General features: G+C 40.2%; 1 protein-coding gene across 3 annotated transcripts in view; it reads right to left on the minus strand.

Annotated features, from left to right (window-relative positions):
• Positions 1–22561, minus strand: part of chl1a (cell adhesion molecule L1 like a) — a 69266-nt gene extending 46705 nt beyond the window's left edge. Inside the window, exon 1 of one of the 3 annotated variants that reach the window (XM_089124422.1) lies at positions 22477–22561. The gene's annotated coding sequence lies outside the window, so the exon portion shown is untranslated. Of the gene's footprint in view, positions 1–408; positions 587–22476 lie in introns of those variants that run through there. The other 2 variants (XM_039651385.2, XM_039651386.2) reach the window with 2 other exon arrangements.
• Between the last annotated feature and the right edge of the window lie 301 nt (positions 22562–22862).

Here is a 22862-nt window from a genome sequence, read left to right on the forward strand (position 1 = left end):
AGTGTAGTTTACATATTCAAATACGTTTGCGGCTACTGTATCCGCACAAATGCAAACAAATCGAAAAAAGTGATTAGTGGACCTTGAAGATTTTGTTCATCAAATGTCAAATCAAATCAGTCACAAATCCTGCGTGCAGCTTCAAACTTTAACAGTATTTCTCCCGAGGCATAGAGGTGTTGAAATGCATGCACACTATGTTAGCTTTCGAACATTTTTTGTTTAACCTTCTACATTCTTTTGGCCTCAGTATAATCGGCATGTACTTGCCTGCTGTCAAAATTCCAAAGTTACATTGACAGACCGTATTATAGCATACATTCACTATAACAGAAAATACATAGTTTCTGCATAGTAAGCAATAAAATAAAATAACAATTCAACTGCATTATAGACAGACACTCTTACCTTCGGACACTCTTCTACTCTCACGATATCACCTGCACCAATACATTGAGATCAAACAAGGTTGAAATCCACTCGCTGGAACACAAACACTCATGTACATTATTTCAGACATCTGACAACTCACGGAAGCCTAACCAGTAATACCAGAATTAGGGAGGTTACTTGAGGGCTAAGCAAACACAGAGGCATGGCAAGTCAATGTGAAGCGTGTGGCTACCTATCCCTGTTTCTAGAAAGCCCATTTCAAAAGAATGCCATGTGATCACAAACCTCTAATGAGTTACACAATAGAGAAGCTTTTAGAATACAAAAGTCCATTTCATTCATTTTCATGAAGTCTTCCATGACCAATGCAACTTCATGAAAAGACATTAATTGTTAATCTCATAACGCTTATAATGGAGTGAATGGGTTAAAGTCAGGATGGGAGACCAGACATCCCAGTTTCATGAGGTGTGTCCTGTCAATTGGCTAAAGAGAAAAAAAATCAATATTTCCCAGATGTTAGGCACACATACATGTATAATACTGAAGAAAACACAGCCAAAAAAATATAGTTCAGTCATGAAACTCTCAGGCTGGGGTGCGTTTCCCGAAAGCATCGTTAGCCAACTATGGTCGCAAGTTGGTCGCAATTTCCATTGAACTCTATTGGTAAACACTGAATTTGCGACCATAGTTGGCTAACGATGCTTTCGGGAAACGCACCCCTGATCGGTCCACATGCAATCTGCAAGCAATTACATCATTACCACATAGCACAAATTAATATGCCTCTGCTGATCCTGCAGCCAATGACTACGTTTACATGCAGCCAATAACCCGTTCAAAACCAGGATATTAGCAATAACCCGGTTGCGAACAGCCATGTAAACATTGGCAAAAACCCGAATATGCTCATATCCCGGATTTTAAAAACCGGGATATTATACCTGGGGTACCCCTTTTCTAACCCGAATTTTTGGTCATGTAAACGTGTCTCGGCATATCCCCATAGTGATTTGTGTTCGATGTTCGATTCGCAAGGAATCTTGGTCTTTTGAGTAGAGAAACTTCTCGGCGCATACAAAAATCCGCGTGCAGAATACCGGAAGTAAACATGGCGACACCAGGCGAGACACAGCACAGCATACTTTTGGAGCGAGCAACCAGCATCAAAGCGCAAACAAAGGCGATCGCTATCTGCCCGAACTATTCATTATCCGCATGCTGCTATTGTTGTTGTCTTTGGATACAGGAAGAAGAATCGGAAATGACGCATATTGCGTCCTAAAGTTGTCCGTACGTCCAGACGCTAACCACCCGTCGCCGTTTAAATCGGGATATTGCAATTCTATGTATACAGGAGAAACTCTCTCTGCTCAAGCATGTAAAAGGGTTATTCCTAATGTTTCAGAAACCCAAATAGTGACCTTAACCCGACCATAACCCGAAAATTGGCTGCATGTAAACGTAGTCAATGAGATTACTTGCTTAACACAGTATGGTTCAGAGTTTTCTGTAGGTGTTTGTAATCAGAGTCCCTCTGAAACCCTCCACTTCCCCAGCTCCACTTGCCCACATCTGCTATGGGATATATTTCAGCATATCTTAGATTCCAGCCCGTTCTCATCCCAAGGCGTCAAATACTGATGCTTTTCCCAATGCGTAGACATCCAACACACATGGCACCCTTTAGCGTCAATATGAGACGCAGATATATATGGGCAGAAGGCGCCTCCTAGTGGTCTAACCCTAACCCTACCCCAGAACTAAACCTACCCATAATCGAAGCGTGTTATATTTACGCTAAAGTGCGTTGGATGTATACGCATTGGCAAAAGTGTCAGTATATGACGCCTTGGGATGAGAATGCATTGTACGTTCTCACAATAGTGTCTCTATGTATTGCCAGTAGCATTTTAATATAATTAAAATGATCAAATTACATTATTTTTTTTAAAGTTGTAAAAAAGTGGCATTCATGCTTGCATACCAAGAAAAAAAAATTGAAGCAGAGAGGAAGTTGTTCAGAAGAGAGATGGAATGAAACACCACAGGCGATCTCGACCACACTCGATGAGCAACACAGCTGATCGTGTCTTAAACGTATGCGTGGAAAAAAACATAATGCAGATGCCAGCATGCTTGAGTGACATGCTTTCATCCAAAAGCATGAACAAAACAAAAGAAGACATGATTCATGATCCTACAATAAATGCAGGTTCACTTGAATGATAAACACAGGGTGTGACTTGAGTTTTTAGTGTGTTGAATTATTGGCTGTTGAGAGTTATCGGAACTAAAAACGTTGAGGTATTTACAAGCCATTCACAAAATGTATTTCTGGATACTGAATCAAAACCTTCATAATCCCACTGTCCTACATTATAGATCCAATAGCACAATTAAAACAGCCTGTCTGTATGATTTATCTGTATATGTGTTATTTATTCCATATGACCAGACCTGCTATAGCACATCTTTCCGTTCACATACAGTTTAGTCAACACAGCAGGTTTCCCTGCAAAATTATGAAAAATGCATCAAACGTTTCTATCTGTATTCAGTTATTTAAGATGGCAGGATGGAGAGAGAGATGATGGGGTGAGAGAGAGAGACAGCTCTTAATCTGTGTCTCACAGCAACGCAGTAAAAGTTTGGAAGTATCTGGGACAGACAGGAAGAGAGTCAAGGAACCTCCCATTCATCTCGCTACCATTCAGGAACATCCGTCAGCACTCTCGCACAACACCTGGTCTGCTTTAATCATTTTAATAATACACTGCCAGAAAAGAGAAAACTCTCTTATGCAACTTTCTGCCACTGCAATTGCCACACTATTTTACAACCCTGAAGTAAAGCAAAGGAAAGTCTTGTTTTATACATAAATTAAATGAAGCTAGTTCATGGAATATAAAAAAAAATCTCACTTAAAATATGTGTCATTTATTGATATTTAGACCTTTTCTGTGGAAGCCAATAAGAGAAGAGACATACCTATTTGGAATTTAACAGCCAATGAATACTTAGTTTTAAAATATTTTATTTTGAAAAACATGTGAATTTATTTGCTCTGAATTCACCCCTTTGAAATTATTTTACTTTGGAAACCATGTATCTGAATTTTATTTGTTTTGAATTTACATCTTTGAAAATTTAAATATGAAAATCGTTGATTTCCATTTTAAAAAACAGAATTTCAATTAATATTTTTTCACTGCTGACAAATTCAGATACAGATTCAGATTTTTTTTAGAAAAAAAAAAAAAAAAACGTAGAGATTTTCAGATAAAACAGATTTAGGTTGATCAAATTCGACTGCTCAAATTCAGATTTGAAAAGTTAAATATTCACACGGTAACATCCGGGCAACCCAGGGGTGCGTTTCCCATTAAACGATGTAGTTCGATGCTTCTCTACCATAGTACGATACTTTGTTGGAAAAAATCAACTAGCTAGTCACGAATGTTTCCCGAAACCCATTTTCGCAAAGTATCGTTCAACCACGTTGGTTTCGCACGTGGTGGAGTAATAACTACTTTTAATGAAACTGTTTGAGATCCAATTAACGCTGGATTTGTTTTATATATAAATTACAGACATGTCATCTAAGGACTATTTCTAATTGTTCTCAGTTATTTTGCTTTATTACCAGACTCAATATTTCGCTCGTTCTTACATAGTGGAGCACGTTCGCACATGCGCACTCTTTGGTACTTAAAATCTTTTGACAAACTAAAAGACATAAATTACATTTGTATGTATTCTAAATAAAAGGCACCCGTTGTACTGAATGTCAGCTTGCTTATTTTGCTCAAGATAAGAATTTATTACGTCCAAATGTGATACAATATAGAAACGATGCCTCTAACCAAAGCTTGAGAGTTGTCGTTCAAACCACAGCATTGCAAACCACACAACTTTGCAATGCTGCTTGCGAATGTTCGTTGGAACGATTGTTTTGGGAAACACAGACTCGTTGAACTATGCTGATAACGACAGAACTTGCGACCATAGTGTTGGCTAATGATACTTTCTGGAAACGCACCCCAGGATGGGAAAAACCATAGACATATTAAATACATAGACGCCCTATTGGCTGCTGGAGTGTGTGTCAATGGTGCCGCCATATTGCAGAGGGCAACTTTCTCATACTTCTCATAACGAGAATTGAGAAAAACGCCTGTTTTGTGTGCGGCTTTGGGCTGTACAAATCGCCACATAATTGAAAACGGGTTTCGAGAAATTACCTTTCACAAACAAGACTCAACGTTTGTTTCTGGTTGTATTTGGTCATGATATTATTAGTAATAGTAACGTTCGGTGAAAGGCTGCAAAAGGATTGTGTCACAAAATGTAGTTTTAATAGTTTTTCAGTTGACAATGTAGTTGTTTAAAGCTCAAATCTGTGGTTTATTTAAAAATATAGCGCCTATTTAAAAAAATTGATCTGACGTTTTCGGAGTTGTGAGATCCAGGCGATAAGCAGGCGCTCAACGCTCATGTACCCCACCTGGAACAGCCTTACCTCGGCTAGTGCTTCTGACGTTCGCCGCTATAGCTCTGATGTCTGTAGTATAGAGGATAAACATGAGAATTCGTTTTGTGTATATCTGGGCGGTCTTTGGTCTCATTAATCTATACTTTAAACAAAATATGAAACATTATTGATCATTAAACTGACATTTAACAAAAATGATTTGTGTGTAATTCACAAATGAGTTATCAAATTTGATTTAAGCACAGTTTGTTCATTGTGCTATTTGATGGATAGTCTTTGTTTTGTCGTTGTTTGTGTGCATGAGATCCTCATTTTGTCAATTCTGTTCACACTAATGACAAACATGCTTTAATTAGAAACAAGAATGCGAACGGCAAAAGCAGAAATATCAGATTTGGCTTGAGGTTATGAAACCTGACTCATTAAAAGAGCTTAGTTTTCCTTCTTCATTTAATGGGTCTGTACTGTCTATGTGCAAAAAAACAAGAATAGAACTAAGCAATGAATGTTTTGGATCTGGATCAGGAGGCCATGATCAGATCTCTCAATGAACATTTGGTTCATTTCTTATATAGTTAAATAAGTGTGGAAGGTGAATGCGCCCTTCTTAGGAACGTCCAGGATTCATTTCCAGAAAAGCTTATCCAATGTTGTCAAAGTCACGGACAGCTGCTGTGTCACAGATATATAGAGATTATAGAGGAATTATAGAGGAATTTGATGCTCTTTTTGCACTCAAAGCTCCTTGTTCCAAGATGGAACCAAGATCATCAGCTGTAAAAATCTGGATGTTCTGCCCCAACTTGCTGAGTATTTAATGTTGATTTACCCCAAACATTTTTTTTCAATTGTCTTCACAACAAGTTGTGACAGAACCCCACAGCAGATAAACAGTAAACCACAACCTGTCAATCAAATTCACTCAAGACTCAAGAGTTTAAACCAGATGCATCTCCAAGACTGAAGAGAATGACTAATTCAGTCCATAACATATTTGAATATGGCATGCAGCTCTAACCGTGGAATGGCTCCCCTACCCCCCAATAACAGCAAAAATAAAAAATAAAAACCTTTTTTTTTTTTACTTGAAACATTCACGTTTAATTCACTGCATTTCTTCAAGTTTCTTTGACACTATTTGTCTATTTACTGTATTTTTTTTTCCAGTGCTCTAATTAGAGGAAAGCTTTTTTAATGACTATTAAAGTATATTTAAACATTTAGAATCCAACATGATCTGACTGAATCATCAAAAATTAAATATTAAAATCATTAATACCATGCATTATCACAAAATAATTGTGTTTTTTACACAAAAGTATCATTCTATTTCATTCTATAAACACTTACTGAATAATAACTGGAATACTGTAATAATAATAATATAACTGATGCTGCATTATCTAGTCCCAAAAAGAAGAAATGTCAATTTCATTGTTGTAAAGAACTCACCTTTGGCTAAGCCCCACCCCCCTTAGTTACTGTTGCTACGTCCATCAAACTTCATCTGGGCTCTGGTGTGGTATCAACATGGCTAATGCTGTGACAGCTCTTCCTGCTGAAACGTTTATAAAGCAGCAAATAAAGTGTCCGATAGAAGTAGGCAAAAGGGGCTGCAATATGCGTTCGAAGGCTATATTCAAGACATACAGGTGAAACGCAAGAAACAACAAGGCATCCAAAATACCATAACGTTACCAGTCACAGTCAAAAAATGAACCACCACATATCCTACTAATCGAGACAGAGGCTGGGACTAACAATATCAGGGAGCAACACTGTTCATGCAAAGCTGGGTAGGTCTCGATTCACTTCTATAATTGTTATTACAAAGCAAACAGACTTCAGGAGTATAACGTTGTTTATTTATTAGCAGCGTGTGCTAGCGTTTGAGAACCGAAATCATAACCTAAAACATTTTGATAAAACTACGACCGCAATAGCGTGCCGAGACCAAAAATATGACACGTCTGTGTGTTAATTCAATGGAGCGCTGAGAAAAAGTGTCGGATCTCTGTGGGAGCTCGTTCTTGGCTGCGCTGTGATTGGTCAATCTACATTCTAAGGCGGGGCTTAGCCAAAGGCGAATTGTCAAATTAATTGTTAACCAATAATATGGACTCATTGACAGTAACTTCCAGAAAAACCTGAAAACAATACATGTCTTGAAAAATAAATCAAATGACTGAAAAAATAGCATATTGTTGGCTACTGCCCTGTAACGTAATCTCTTGTAGATTCTCTGAGAAAGAGAAGAAAAATGATATGTTTTACAAACAAGACATTCACATCTCGAGGAATGAAAATTAAATTTCATTTAATTAACATTAAATCGTCCTTCTCCCATTTTCCCTCTCAGAATTTTGGGAGGGCTGTCCCTTCCTTGCCTCCTCTGACGAGCTGCCATTGGTTGCCATTTGGCAGTTAAATGCTGATTAAATACTAAAGTAGTGACTTATCTCCTATAACACAGCAACTAAAAAAAAACGCACCAATATAACCTTGAAGACCATAAAAAATAGAGCTGCATTTTCTTGTCAGTGCCAAATGCATTTAGGCACCTATTTACCAGGGGCCACTAGGGCCAATCTATGTCAGGGCCTTGTTGGCCACTGTTAGCTTGTAGGCTGCCTGCACTAATGGCTCTCTGTGTGAGGAATTACACCATGCCATGACATGGGAACTCCTTGAAAATGTGTCGGGAACCAGTCACATTAGCATTTCGGAGACGCATGAATGAGTGTGTTTGTTCTAGTCTGTGAGGTTTGCTGAAAGACCCCATTAACAGCAGGTCTAGAAGGACTGCAGTGTGCCAGGTCACAGCGAAAGTGAACAGAGAGAGAGGGAGAGAAAAGAAAGAAAACAAAGCAAGATAAACAGAGAGGAAGAGGCTAATGAAGGTGTAAAGTTAAGATAATCACTTAAAATTGTGATAAAAGTCAGTAGTGTATTTTAACCCAACTATTAAAGTGATAAAATATCTGAATATATATATATATGTGTGTGTGTGTGTGTGTGTGTGTGTGTGTGTGATTAAAATGTTCATCAAATGCATCAACTGCTAGATTCAAATCTGCATTCGCACTTTGGATGGTGCTGAGACGGACTCTCTCACTTGTCATGCATCACAACTATTCAGTGTTTACTCTAAAATTAGAATATTGTAGGTAGACTAGAAAATGAATAATACCCCAAAGTTGTCTTCTTTTGGTTAATTTCTTAATAGTTTTGATGCTAAAATATGTCACACAGCCTAGGCAATTCACACAGAACCATTGAGTTTTCATGTACGGGCGGATTGGGGAATCAGTCTAAAATATTACAAAATAATTTACACTCTTGGCTCCTCACTCCCTCCACTCCCCCATTGACTGTTCTGCCTGCACCTGACAGATTACGCTCCTCTCCCATTCCACGTCTTCCTCCAGAGCCTCCTTCCTCCCTCAGCTTGATTTCTACAACATGAGGACACGCCTTCCCGAAGGGGAACTGTATTGTAGTGTGTTCTGTTTTGGTTTAATTCTAGGCCCTGTTTCCTTTGTTCTCATTTTCCCGCCGCTAGTTTGTTTCTATGGTTTGAATTGCACACCTGTTTCAGTTTCAATGTTTCAATTATAATATAATTATAATTATGGGATGATCAGTCTCCACAGATTCAAGTACCTGACGGCAGGATTTTGAGTCAGTGAAGATTAGGAAATTTTGTCCTTGTCCATTTTCTGCTTCCACAGCCAGAGTAAAGCACAAGCTTCATTTAAAGAACTGTGTGAAGAGTTTTGAAAAAGTGAGTGACCTACAGTAAGTTTTGAGAAATGTCCTATTGATCGTAAAAAAAATAAAATACTAATAATAAACTGTAAACCAAGACAATTACAGACAATTTGATATTGAAACAAAAGTCCAAAAACCAAACAAACATAGGTGAAAAAGATCATCAGTAACCATAGAAACAATCAGAGAAACAGGAACTGAACACATGCAAAACAATGGAATACAAATTAAGGACCCTATTTTAACGATCCCCGCGGCGGGATAAATGACTCTTGTGCCCGACGCAAGTTTAAAAGGGGTTGGTCTGAAATAGCTTCATTATTCAATGGTGTAGTTTGGGCGTAACGTGAAATAAACATCCGACATACTTTTTAAGAGCAGGTGCACATGTTGCATGGCGGATTGTTATTAGTATGTCGGATTTACAAGTTGATTTCGCAGTCTTCAAATATTTGTTTTCCTGGTTGTTGACGTACAAACTAATTTGTCAGATGTCCTTATATACATATCTTGCCACTATTGGGCAAACATGTCAGATCCGTCATTACTTAGCCAGAAAAATGGGGGTAAATGTATAAGCTAGTTTTAGGCCTACATTTTTTAAATCTTCATGGACACCACAATGATATGTGAAGAGTATGTGCACCCGCTACATTATGGCCAAGCATGCACGCTTAAAATACCATTTACATTTATTTATTTAGCTGACGCTTTTATCCAAAGCAACTTACAATTGCTATATATATGTCAGAGGTCGCACATCTCTGGAGCAACTAGGGGTTAAGTGTCTTGCTCAGGGACACATTGGTGTCTCACAGTGGATTCAAACCCGGGTCTCTCACACCAAAGGCATGTGTCTTATCCACCGCGCCATCACCATTATGATCACCCCACCGTGCCATACCATTATAATCAACGCGCAACGCACCACTGACTTTAGACTATTTTTTTTTCTGGTCAGTGGTGGAATTGTTTTCTGGAACTGCAAAATAACACTATGGAGATGTTTGCGCTGAAACACACGACCCGCCCAGGGAGCGCAAGTTCATTTCCTAGTTTACCGACGTGTGTTTGTGGAGGGAAAAGCCCGCTTTGCGTGGGTGCAAAATAGGAATGATACATGCGTCAGTGTATAAAGTAATTTAAAAGTCCATGAAAACAGAAACTAAACCAAACCTTGACAGACACTCAACTTTTTAGAATTCACTGCAGTTTGTTATGATCCATGTTTACATTACATACAAAATTAAGTTTATCCTTTTATATAATCAAATTGAAAGACGAATACCTTTTGTAGCTTTTTTTTTTTTTTTTTAGATTTACAATATATTTCAGTATGTTATTACCTGTATCAATATGGTATTATAATGGTTCTAAATGTAGCAAATTCTGTCTTATTCAGTTTTGTATTTTGTTAGGTTTTGAACTTAGGTTTAATAGTTTTGAAAAGATCATGTAAAGACCAATGTGAAAATTGGCCTGTAGGTAAATAGTTTTGGTGGGGGTTGTAAAATATATAGTTGATAAATGATCCATAGACTGCTGTTGTGATCACTGTTTTTTAAAAGTGACTTAAGTATTGAAAATTGGTCCTGGCAATTGTAGAAAAAAAAAAGAAAAAAAAACTTGTATGAATGAAGCTTGCTCAACATTTGCACACTACTACACCAGGAATCTTCCTTTCATTTTATCACAGAAACTTGCTTTTGAATAACAACTCAGTGATAATTCTGCTCAGACAATGGAAGAATATACACTTTAACTCAAAAAGTATTTTATACCTTTGTCTCAGTACTCTTAACGCACGAGTGTGTCTGCGTGTATCTGCACGCATTGTATATGCAAAGGGTGTGTGTCTGCGTGCGTGCATCAGGCTCTGTGGGAGAGAATGAGAGTGGTGAGTAATCAGAAATCCCTAAGGCTTTACAGCAGTGTTATCATTTTTGCCACATGTAACAGCTTGTTGAGGAAAACACCCAGCCCAACAACCATATTCCCAAACAACATCCACACTTCACCTAAAGAGGACACTTAATCTTCAGAGAGGCAAGGACTGTGCAGAAATTAATCCATACTTATTGTGTAATGTAGTTCCCATAAATGCAGCATGATTCGAAATCAAATATAGAGTTTTCTATTATATTATTTTTAATACAAAATACATTCTACATTACATTCCACATTACAAAATCAAATCAAGAGATTTTTAAGATGCATTCAGTTTTTTACTTATGAAGATGTCGATAAAAAGGTGCGTATTTAAGATGCGTAATCTTCTTTTAATGAGCAGCTGAACTATGAAAAGGCCAAATGTTTTGATAAGTCCGGCCTTTGTCTGCCTTCAGGATATATTTATTTCAATGCCTGAAAATTTCAATGACTGAAAAGAGCTTTAGACAGGAAGTTTTTAAACATTTTGTTGTACATGAATAGGAAATGATTTACTGATTTGAAGTCAACTGAGTTGAACTTCTGTTCTGAGTACTGCATTGAGCATGTTATATTCATGCATTTCATGCATAATACATTTAAATGTATGTATAAGGTTTAATTAAAAAGGGGAAAAAAATGATTTTGACTAAAATCTGACTAGATGAGCCATGTTCAGTCAAATAGTCAAATAGACCACCATTCAGAAGAGAAAGAATAACGATTTTCTGCTTGAGTACAGTATATTGTGGCATATTTAGTACGGGCTCTGTAATGGACCGATCAGCTCAATTGGGGTTCCCCGACAGGATAAGATGTAGATAGCAGCATCGGAGTGTGAGCTGGCCACTGGAGATGACGACTCAGCTTTGTTTTCTCCCTCTGGGAGTTTGACATTGCCCGAGCCAGATCCAGAAATGTCAGCTATACTGAAACGGGCCGCCGAGGCTGCAGGGTTCGAGTGGAACCCTCCACCATGTCGAATGGAGGATTGGATTCTTGGGGCGGGCCACGCTGGTTCTCAGCTCACCGCCCCAGTGCCTTTCTTTCCCAAAGTGCATGGAGAGCTTACCAGGTTGTGGATGGCACCTTTCTCTGCCAGAAACTGCCTGAATAGCTTTCCCCCCTCACTTCCCACCGAAACTACAAGCAGACTCGGCTTGCAATTCATTTTGCTTGGTTTCGCCCCAGCTCAGGGACATTCATCATAACTAGGTGTTGAGTTGAGATGTTCTTAAGATTAGTGCGATGTAGCATCTCCTCCAGCCGATATGAAGACCGGTTTCTATAAACCAGTACTTCATTGTACCCTAGACATGTGGTTGGTTATGGCCATCTTGGACCTGTGTTAATTGAAACGGGTCCTTTTTTGAAAGCCTCCGTTCAATTACTACACAAAAATGCATTTTCAAATGCTCCGTCCCCAAGGTTGGCGTGCAGCGTTCGACCTGAAGGAGGGTACAAGTCCTACCCTTTGAATACTCCATAGCCAGTTAGGTCTTCAGGTTAACTGGGAGAGAGTAATCTCTCCCACGGACTGAGTCTCTCTTTTTCAGTTCAGGAGAAGGACTCGGTCCAATATGTCTCTTCAAGAAGAGTGTGTTAGGCTAGTGCTAGAAGTGAGAAAAGGTCCCACTGAAAAGTCAGAGGCTCCTGGGGTATATGGCAGACGCAGCCGCTTGGCTTCCTCCATATGAAGACCACTTAAGCACTAGTTTTATGATCGAGTCCCGAGGTGACCGTGGCAGACCAGCACGCCCTGTGATAAAAGATCGCCTCAGCCTGCTGCCAAACTCTCAGCCTGTGTTCAGACCTTCAGGTCCACTAACACCGACTTAGGGGCCATGAACAAAGGGCATGCTTTAACTGAGGCCTGTGCGACTTCCGACTGCATTGGTATTTGTTACCTCGAGTTGACAGTTCACCTCACTTTGAGCCACCGCTGCTGAGCTAGCTGGTACTGGTCTGAAAAGACAACATCGCGACCGTTGCGCTAAGCTTCCCTCACATGTCACAACTCGCCCGTCACCTCCTCGGAGTCAGAAGCTTCTGAGGTCGCTTCATTCCACTATAAAATTCTTCTTCTGGCCTGCTCAATCGTGCCGCCAATGAGCCTCATAACAGCTATGGTCAGGGAGAGTGGAGAATCCCATCCCCTGGCAGTCCAGCTGGGCAGGGACCACTTCAGGGCTGCACAGTTGCATCTGTTGCCCCTCCAGACTAGTCCCTCTGCCAGTTGTGTTTCTGTCAGAGCCGACATCCCATGGATAGACACAAGCTCTCAGCTGACCACAGGGCCCCGCAGAAATGCATTCCCCAGTGAGTCTTTTAAGAAAGCGGCAATGCGATTCATTATTGCTTATTAGAACAACTTCCTCTCTGTCTGAGTTCAAGTTTTGTCTTAAAACCTATTTATTTTCTGTCGCTTTCAGCTTAATGTGAGTGTTCTGCTCTGAACTGCTTTAAATTAGTTTCTCTCTCTATGTGTACAGTACTTTGGTCGGCCAGTGGCCGTTTTTTAATGTGCTTTATAAATAAACTGAAACTGAAACTGACAGCCTTTCTGACTTCCCCTGAATACAATTCAGGGACGGGGCATGATGGCACCCGCGTTCAAAGAACTGGACAGGGAGGTCCAGGTTGGAGGTTCAAGGATATATGGTAGTGACCATCACTTCTGCAAGCACCCCCTTAAGATAAGGCAGTTGTGCTTCGCTAGTTAGGAGTGAAACCTATTCGTCGAATGAGTCTTCTCTCTGTGAGGAGATCCTGTGAGCATTCGGTTATTTCAGTGCTCTCTTTATTGCAAGTTGGGCTGGAGTAGGCTGTTCCTTCACCCTCAATATGATACAAACATCATATGCAGAAGTATGGGAAGCACGTCCTGATCGTCAGGTTTCTGAGCGAGCAAGGCTCATCCCTGCGCCCCTCTTTATTCCCTTAGGGCCTATCTCTGGTACCACTGCAATACAGAGACCAACCCTGAGCCACTGCAGACAGTGAGTTAAAAATTCTATTTTTTAACAGTTCTCCTGCTCACATTGTCTCTACTAGAGGGTAGGGACTTGCTCTCTTTCAGTTAACGACTTGTGCCTGGAATCCAGGCCGGCTATCTCTCACAAGCTGAGACCCCGGCCTGGATATGTGCCCAAGGTTCCTACCTCTCCCTTAAACTGGGACCAGGCGGTGAGCCTACAAGCGTTGCCTGGAGGAGGCAGACCCAGTCCTGGCTTTCTCTGTCCGTCCGCCTTATTTTTACGTGCATAGAACGCAAGCCTTAGGACCTCAGACCAGCTCTTATCTGTTAAGGAAATCAGCAGAGAGGGAAGGCTGTTTCCAAGTGAGGTTGGCCCACTGAAAGTGGCTGCCTTAATCTTGGTGAAATTCCCGAGATGGCATGTCCACTTAGGTGTTGAGTTCATCTCAAATGAGTGTGTGTTCCGCTTAGGCATTGACACAGAGTGCTTCGCAGACAGATATTCTAGAGTTGAGGGCTGGGCGACACCTTAGTTGAACCGCTGCTTCCTGTGGGCTCCCTTCACATGAATCTAGTTTCACAGTAAGCCCAGTTCGTTGTGTCGGCTTGCTGCGCCATTCTCCTCCTATGGACTGGAAACGTGCTCAATTCTTGCTCCAGTTTTGTTCCCCCTTTTAGCCAAAGCCTGTCAAGTTCCTCCATACCCTTTGGCAACGGAGATTGCGGAGCGTCCCTGCGGCGAGCCTGTGTCTTCCCTTTGGCAAAGCCTGCTCTGCCGTCACTGTTCGGTTGAGTCTCCCCCTGTTTAGGCTGGAGCCACCCCAGTGACATTCCATATGTTGTACTGCCCAGTCATCCGCCCAGTTCATATGTGTATTCTCGACATTTTGGGCAGTATGTGGCTTCCGCAGCGTCCCTTCCTTCCATGTTAAGGGAACGCTTTCCCAGTGGTCCTGTAGGAACAGCAGTGACTTCCCTGGCCTAAGCCCTGTCCCTTCCCCACCTTAATTGCGGTGGGGATATGGAGGCTTTTGTCCATGCACTAGAAGGTGGCAGTACTAGATGGCGTTTTTATTGGGATCCCAATCAGTCGACACGTCGGCTACGTCGGACTTGAGCGACTAAAAGGGAACGTCTCGGTTACGTAGGTAACACTCGTTCCCTGAAGATGGGTCCGGAGACGTAGTCCTGTCACCACTATTTTCTGGACCACCGCTGACCGAGTTACGCTCGGCTCCTCAGCGAAAAACAACTAGTGCGTGCATCCACTTCTGTATTTATACCCGCACCGCAGGGGCGGAGTCTGTAATGCATTTCACGCACGCCAATTACATTGGGATCACACTTAGAGAGCCTGTCATTTTCGAATACTATTAAAATGACCCAATCAGTCGACTACGTCTCTGTTCCCTCCTTCAGGGAACGAGGGTTACATACGTAACCAAGACTCATTGGTTCTTGTGTAGTTATTCATTAAAGGAACACTATTCTAAATATCTGTTTGAACATCAGCTGAATAATATTTTAATGTGGCTAAAAAAATTATTTGCTTCTGCATTGTGCTAAAGAACACAATTAATCGTGGTAAAAGTACCTTAAACAATTGTTCTCCTGCTTCATTTTAGATATGCCTATTTTGCTTGGAATTTTAAGCAATATAACATGTAAAAATGTTTAATAACTGCTTCAGCTTATCCCTATTATCCGACAGGAAAGTGAATACAGGTGATGAGGGGCTGTGAGCGACACACTCACTTCACGAGGTGCTAGTGAGATTAGATTGAGAAGAGGGACCCCAGAGAGGAGCCTCATTAGCATATCAATCTTATTCAGCTTGATAGAAAAGAAACAGATCTGGGGAACAGACCCAAAATTATTTAAAAAAAAAAAGAATCATGAAAAGAAAAAAATCTAAGCAACATTTGGCTCCTTTCACACACTTTAACATCAATGCACTGTGACGCTTTCTTGATCTAATATAAATCATGTCACACCTCAAATAACCTGCACTAACCTGTAAAAACATCTCACAGTAGCAGCCATGTTCCTCATACTTTTCCTGTTCTGTGATGACTGACATTTTTGTAGCTCCCATTGGGCTATATGTGAGATAAACAGCATCTGAATCCACAGTCTTTCATTTGAACCAGAGTGTGACTGTCAAATTATTGTTTCTGTACTCTCAATGGATTCGACTGAGTCATATGAATCACGCCAAAGATGAGAGGAGGAGGATGTCTTTGGGACAAATGGAAAACGTATTTACTTCATGTTCCAGTGTTAGAGGAACATTGTCAATATGGGTAGGTGGGTGGCTGGGGAAAGGGGATTATTTTGAGACTGTCATGAGTGGCCTGAGAGGGAAGTGTGAGCGAGAAAGGTTATTCTATTTCGGGACACACAGTGAGAGCTCTGTTGAGCCGTGTGAGATGGGCTGAATTGGACCGAAGTACACTACAAGTGCCAGCAAACCATGTCTACAGTGCACTTTGGAGGAATGTGGGCCATTATGCTTTTCAATGGGGAGGACGTTTTTCAAGTGGGTTGCAAAGAGTGTACAGGGCGTTGGGAGTGGGTGTCTATTGTATGAGTGTGCATTTGTATATTACGTGCATGTTTCGAGACCAAGATCTTTCTTGTCCTCTTGCTCAATGGGTGGCATCGCTATAGAAAATTGTTTTCTCTCCTCAGAAGTGCCATGGAAAGCAATGGAAACCATGTGAGATGGTAATTACATTAGCTGCGGTCAGCGGGAGAAGTCACAACCCCATTTCCATCAACTCACTTTGATGACAGAACATCAGTGTTACACTTGCTCCAATGAGTTTGTTGTTAAAAATGACTTTTGGTACACTGAAAGTGAAACACGATAAATCCAGGGCGATGTTATTAGTATTCATAGGAGTTTGTATGTAACGTTTACATGGATTGAAAACTATGATTAATGGCCGTTTTTGCAATTACTACTAACATTGGTCGATTACTGATTAACAGAAGAGTTTTATCTCCCAACTCCCTGCCAAGTTCTACTGACAATGGATAGAAAACAAATATGTAACTTTTTGTAAGTGTAATGTCAGTTTTCATTTAATTTCATCAGGTTTGTGTGCAAATCAAATTGTAATTACATTTTAATTATATAAATCAGCATTATATCAGCTGTCAACCACACTAGGAGTTATCACAACCCACGCAGACTAATTTTGAAATTTGACATTTGTTTAAAATGATGTTGCTTCTTATACAATTCGTAACACATTCAAAGTGAAATATAGTGAGTGGCACTAAAAGCACCTCCAGTTTAATCTGAAACAGATAAATGTGAATCTGGCTACATTTTATTATGTTTGTTATTGTTGTTGAGCAAACAAATCATAGAAGTTCAGAAATGAAATGCCCAGCGTTTGCCGCTAAAAGGTTAATACTGAACGTACCCCAAGGGTCTGTATTGGCCCCCATGCGGTTTTCTCTATACACGTTTCCCTTGGGGTCCATTTTCAAAAACACACAAAATTTCCTTCCATTGTTATGCGGATGATGTACAAATCTATTTGCCTGTCAGAACAAATGACAAAGTCTAAATTTAGCCATTGCTTAATTGCCTGACAGATTTAAAAAAAAAATGGCTTGATCAGAACCTTTGCACTTTAAACACTTTGTGAGAAAACTAACTCTTTACACACAAATACTTGCAAAAACTTCTTGTGGATATATCAAGCTGCACAAGAAGATTAGAGACCTCAGATGTGAAGGAAGAATGCTGCAAAACCAGCCTTCAGAACGCTCAACAGTAGCCAAAAATGTATTAACATCCAGCAGAGATCTACAGAACATGCAAACCATACTAAGGAACTAAATACACCAGATCTCAAGAGAATAACCACTTTTCACAAACGGTCAGGAAAGAGAGACTCAATGATGATTCATATTCTTATGAAGAATGAAACATAGAGAACCTCTTTATTGTTAACACTCACTGCCCTAGAGGGAATTCCCTAACAGGCCCCAGTGGACACAGAGCACTGACTGTGAAGCCCACAGCAGGACACTGTCAGCACTATACACCAGACCTGTCTGAGAGAAAGCCGTATTTAAAAGCAAGATTTCGCTTGAAAATCATAAAAAGCAGTTCTTTCTCTGCCACTGAAGCATCTAGTCAACAAATTAATTACTTCATAATGATATGAAAACACATATGGTAGTGTACTGTATAACATACCGTTTCATTGTCTTAAGTGTCCTGCTCTGTGCAACAGCAATACAAAAGGTGTCAAAACAAACACCACGAGGCCTCAGTGATTTTTATTTTGCCTCTAGAGGCCGCTCTCTTCTCCCTTCTCAGCGCTCTTGTAATGTGTAATGACAGCGGACCCTTCTCAGTCGCTCCAGCAACGGTCGCAACCCAGAAAAACTATTAGTATATGGATTTTTGCCGAAAACCAATTGTGTCCAGCGATTGGTTATAGGTGCCGATTAATCGGAAAAACCAATCAATGAGTCGACCTCTAGTCATCACAACACATATACAGCAACCTATGGAAACTCTTTTGGTTTATAAATCAAGGAATTTACACTTAAAGGAACACTCCACCCATTTGCATTAAGCATTCCATTGTTCGAAACCCAGTTATACTATTGAATGGTCATTCAACACTCTCTCATTTCCCCCTGAGACAAGAGAAATCTGCTATTTACCCTTTTCACTTCCTCCTACAATGACGCAAAAATCGGCATTTTACGTCATTGTAGGAGGAAGTGTAAGAATGTAAGTGTAAAAATTTCTGTAAAGACTACAAGCACTAGTTCCCACCCTTTCAAACCCGCCCATAGGGGGTTGGACCTAATGCGCTAACAGACATATCACAGATCAGTGCCAGTGCGTCTGATTTCATCAGCTGAAACTTTTTGAAAATATAGACAAGGGTACTGAACACGCAGACGGATGCATTATGGAGGATTGGGATTACACATAGTGTCAGCCATCTTTTTTGGAAGCTAAGCTAGCAGGCTCTTGTTCTGTGGAGAAAGCTGTATTAACATGTCCGGCCCTCGATGTCGGGGATTCAGTTTTTGCTTTCTGCGGTCACCATGCATTGTTTACATGTAAGTTACAGTTTTTGTTTCAATCTAACTGAATTCATTGTGATTGGTGAATCTGAATGTAGCGTTTACATGAACGCTAAACAAGTGATCGGTTGATGTGCATTTTAACATTGCTAAGAAAATTCCCGCTCCTCCGTGAGAGATACGAGACCGGTAACTTGCGTCTCACAGGTGTCGCACATCGGTAATCACGCCACCAGCCTTGCGTCGTTCATCCCACGGCCTTCACTCGTCCTGCTCGCCACAGTAAACATGATGAATGGCGACTAGTGAACGCAAAAGCCGAATCGTGGACATTTTGGGCGATCTCGAAACACATTTTCGGGCAGACTCACCACGGAGACTCACTAGTAACATTAGCCTAGACTGTTGTTTTGGCCTCCTAGGGCAGCAAAGCAAGTGCATTTTGGGAGTTCTTGTCTTTCATCCACATAATTTTTAAAAATACATTTTCTGTCTTTTCTCAGTCAAGAAAGCTCCAAATTCAAAAATAATTTCACAATTCTTCTACATAAATTACCCATTTTAAATACACATTCATCTTTCCAGAGGTGGAATGACCCTTTAAAACTAACCTAAACTAATGAACTAAATTGTTGGATAACTGGATTACGGAGTTGCGATGGTGTAACTTCATGAACTTTTAAAATTGTGTTTAAACAATCTCACACCGAGCCAATAAGCCTGTTCGGGACCTGCTATATAGTACAAAAAGTATTACCTTCAATTAAAATTGATGTGGGTCATTATAAGCAACCACCCAACAACCACTATCACCCTTTATTAACTATAGCAACTGCACAGCAAAGCCCCATAGAAACGGATGAGAGGATGAGTTTTCAATTTTACTCTTTGAACTTGAACTTTAACTAAATAAAAGAGAGAAAAAATTATCAACATTCTCAACAGCCTGCACTTGGAGATATATAATGAACAGCCTGCACTTGGAGACTGGCTAAATGTTAAATAGACATTAAGTGGGCACTCAGCCCTGGTGCCTCATGGGATTAACTCTCTGTTTACTGAGAAACACAGTCTTCACTGCCCACTGACTTATACAAAATCACCCCAAATCCATTCTCACCACAGCACGAATCACATAAAGGAGTTTATCCCCAAGACGGTGCAAGAATCCAAACACAGACATTACCTAGGAGAAAATCTGCCGGTGGCGGCAGACGTACAGAGAAATGTGGAGTTTAGATAGATGTTGATAAATTGGATTACAGGTTTATGTGGTTTTTATGTGCATCGAGGCAGTTGAATGGCTTCAGGACATAATGATGGAGATTAATGATGACTGAAACCAACAAACTGAGTAGTTTCTTCACATTTTCTTAGATGATTCTTTTGCTCTGTAAGTGGATTTATTGCTCTCTTGTCTTGAGGGATTTGTTCACCCAAAAATGAAATTTCAGCCAATATTTACTCGCCCTCATGTTTCAAACCAGTTATTTTGTTCTGTTGAACACAAAAGAGTTTATTTCAAAGAATGTTGGTAAGCAGATAATTGACAGATGGCCATTGATTTCTATAGTATTGTTTTCCCTATTTGGTTAACACAGTCTCATCCCAAATCGTCATATAACTGACGTTTTGGGACGTATTTTGACCATACGTCAATATCCGCCTTTTTAGGGCCCCCTTAAACGTCGGTAGATGGCGATCCCGGGCCGTCATACAACTGACGCTTTACCTTTAACGTCAGTTAGGTGACGGGTTAGGTTTAGGGTTAAGTTTAGGTATGGGGTAGAGTTAGGATCCCATAACCTCATCTACCGACGTTTAAGGGGGCCCTAAAAAGGCGAATATTGACGTATGGTCAAAAGACGTCCCAAAACGTCAGTTATATGACGATTTGGGATGAGACCGGGTTGATTTGGTAGGTATTTGGTGGGAGGAAGTGTAAGAGGGGGGCACTAGCACTAGTTCCCACCCTTTCAAAGCCGCCCATAGGAGGTTGACACTTATGCGCTAACAGACCCTATCACAGATCAGTGCCAGTGTTTGATTTCACCGACAGAAACTTTTTGAAAATATGGACGAAGGTTCTGAACACGCAGACGGATTATGGATAGGGTTACGTCGTCATATTATATTAGCGCGCATTATCTGATTTCATTGTGCGAAATGATTTCCAGGTGGTAGCATAGAGTGGAGCTCAACTCTAGTCTACATTGATGGGCGGAGTAGTGGGAGTGGCCTGCGGAGCTGAGCATTGCAATGCACTATGGGGATTGTTGTCTACAATCCACAAGCACTAAAAAGTCATTTTCTGCTTTTTATCAGCCAAGATGACCCAAACTAGAAATGTGTGATACTATTCTACTACATTTATGACCCACTTTCAATACATATTCATGTCTCCACTGGTGGAATTACCCTTTAATGCACATACATATATCTGAAAGACGATTCATGTGTGAATGATCCGCTGCAAATCGGGTGATTTTAGGGCAATGTTTGGCTGTAAGTCAATGATGCCCTCTGTTGGAAGAGAATCGTAAGATGGCCGCTTGAACTCTTCCAGAGGCTTTAATGAGCCAGTGAGCAATCCAGTCATTTATATAGATGTTTTTTTTTTTTTTTTTTTTTTTTGGCCATGACTTGAAAGTTGTTTTGGACTCCATTGACTTTCATTGATAAAAAAAAAAACAGTTGAGACATTCTTCAAAATGTCTGAAGAAGAAAGTCAGACTGCAGGTTTGGAACAACATGAGTGTAAAAGACATCTGAATATTCATGTTTGTGTGAAGTATTGATTTAATTAAATATTGTATAGTTCTTATTGGTCATATTAAATAATACTTCTGACTTGTGTTTAATTTAGAATTCACCACCTGAAGCACATTTTAGGCTGATGACCAAAACAAATTTTTACAGTGAATGTGTAGAAAATGCAGATTAAAGGAAACTCCGAAATAAAGATGAGATTAAATTTTAAGTTAAGTTCTTGTTTCATTCTCAAATGTTATTTAGGGGTTTGCTGTGCTGCATGCATAAAAAGAAGAACTGTTACAGAATATTTGTGCTTGAGCATGTTTGTGGTGTTCATGTAAAGCTTGTGTCTGATATTAGGGTCTCAGCAGGGTATTTGAGTCTCTCTGGATTTGCCAATTACCCACTCCCAGTCAAGTTGGGTCACAATGAAAAAGGTTCGACCTATTTCTCTGTGAAAAGCTGCAGCAGCCTGAATAGACAGACTTCAGAGAACAAACTATAGCCCCTGCCCTGAGCGACCTCTTCTTTCTCGTGTGCCTGAGAAGAGCCCAAACGTACACAATTGCTCACTGGTTAACACACTAAATAAAGTTAAATTAAATTATTCCACTATTTCACAGAATTATTGCTGATATTGCAGAGGAGTAAAAGGACAAAAACGTGCCACCATTGGTAGGTAAATTGTAAATTATTTGCTATTTTTTAATATTATATTTTAATATTGCAGTATTATTTCAATAGTATTATTCCAAATGTAGCATTCTGTTATTTCTTATTACACATTTGTTACCTTAATGAGCTATTTCTGCCTTTTATAGCCTAACTTGTAGAAATAAAGAAAAGACCGAGGTGTTTTGCAATTACTTCAAATAACTTTGTGCACTGGAGTGATTCTTTTTAGTAATTAAATAAGATTAACACATGTAGTTTCTCACGATATGATTTACCATGTCATTACTCATGCCCATGTGTGATGGATGAGAGTTAGAGTGACACACTTTGAAATCAAGAATTGTGCAACAAATGATCAATCCTTTGCAATAGGCCTGTTTATTCTCGCACCTGTTAAATAAATGTGCCTTACCTGATTTCAGTCGATGTTAAGCGCCAGCGGGTTCCTGTCACAAGAGATGAACAGGGTGACACCAACACGCAAACTTTTCCACGTACTCCGTGACTGCGCGCGTCACCCTCCTCCCTAATCAAGTGTGAGCGCGCGCCACATACGTGCACTGGCAGGAACGCGAAATCACAAACGAGAACGACCACTATAACACGAGAATGGGAAAAGGGGAACCCTTAAAAATTGTATTAGTGTCCATGCTACAAATATCATAGCCTATAACAATGCAACCACACACGTGCAAGAGTAGCTGGTCATATTAGGCGACTGTAATTCCAGGCATTAATAAAACCCATAAGAACCCGGACCAATTTCCCCTTATAGGAAAATTATGGGGCATATGAAAC

Source organism: Pimephales promelas, chromosome 20 (genome assembly GCF_988280905.1).
Source record: "Pimephales promelas chromosome 20, fPimPro1.hap1.1, whole genome shotgun sequence".
In the NCBI taxonomy this organism is placed as follows: domain Eukaryota; kingdom Metazoa; phylum Chordata; class Actinopteri; order Cypriniformes; family Leuciscidae; genus Pimephales; species Pimephales promelas.